The sequence below is a fragment of the Mandrillus leucophaeus genome, unplaced genomic scaffold (genome assembly GCF_000951045.1).
Source record: "Mandrillus leucophaeus isolate KB7577 unplaced genomic scaffold, Mleu.le_1.0 Scaffold198, whole genome shotgun sequence".
Classification (NCBI taxonomy): domain Eukaryota; kingdom Metazoa; phylum Chordata; class Mammalia; order Primates; family Cercopithecidae; genus Mandrillus; species Mandrillus leucophaeus.
The window spans coordinates 2,893,099-2,894,257 of NW_012102009.1; the positions used below are offsets into that span (position 1 = coordinate 2,893,099).

The 1,159-nt window shown below is 43.8% G+C and overlaps 1 pseudogene; it reads left to right on the plus strand.

Moving 5' to 3' along the window:
• The first annotated feature begins 730 nt into the window (after nt 1-730).
• On the plus strand, nt 731-946 carry LOC105538721 (annotated as a pseudogene).
• The last annotated feature ends 213 nt before the right edge of the window (nt 947-1,159 follow it).

Genomic DNA, 1,159 nt, shown 5'->3' on the forward strand with positions numbered 1-1,159 from the left:
GTTGCTAAAATTACTCAAAGAAATATGCCCAAATTTATCCACCAACTTAAAGAGTCAATTTGATTTAGTGATCTTCTTTTCCTTTTATCCAGGTCTTTTGGATTCTCTTGTAATGCTCCCAGGTAGAAGTAAAATTGTTTGGACATGGATATTACTCAATAAATTCAGTTTATTGCCCTTTGTGTGCTATGAAAAATTTGATCCTCTCAGTCCAAAAGGGACTCCATGAAAATATAGTTCTATAGAGTCAATTAAAAAATAGTTGTTTAGTAAGCAAGGTTATCCAAAGGCTATTCCATCCTTCCCATCCCCTCTAACTTATCTTCACCCAAAATAAAACTGAAGGGTTTCATCCATTTCATTACTGGTCTGCTCCCTCTGCTTAACAATACGATATACCTCTTAGGCCAGGCACGGTGGCACATGCGTGTAATCCCAGCACTTTGGGAGACTGAGGTGGGCGGACTGCTTGAGCCCAGAAGTTTGAGATGAGCCTGGGCAACATGGCAAAACCTCATCTCTACAAGGAATACAAAAATTAGTCGGGCATGGTGGCACTCACCTGTAGTGCCAGGTACTTTGGAGGCTAAGGTGGGAGGATCACTTGAGCCCAGGAGATTGAGGCTACAGTTAGCCATGATCATGCCACTGTACTCCAGCCTGGGTAACAGAGTAAGACCCTGTCTCAAAAATAAATAAACACTGGCACAGCAAACACCAGGACTCCAAGATGGCGTCAGTCGTACCAGTGAAGGACAAGAAACTTCTGGAGTTCAAACTAGGGGAGCTGCCAAACTGGATCTTGATGTGGGACTTTAGCCCTAGTGGCACTGCCCGAGCGTTTCAAAGAGGTTACTACCGGTACTACAAGTACATCAACGTGAAGAAGGGGATCATCTCGGGGATAACCATGGTGCTGGCAGCCTACATGCTCTTCAGCTACTGACTTTACTACAAGGAACTCAAGCACCAGCGGCTACACAAGTGCCACTGAAGAAAAGGGCACGCTCTGCACTCCCCTACATGACCTTCTTGGCCCGAGTCCCTCTGTAAGGAACACAACCTCGATCATTGCTGAATCCTTTCATATTCTAGTGGGAATTAACCTCCAAGTAAAAGATGACTAGTACGTGAAAAATAAATAAATAAATAAACAAAC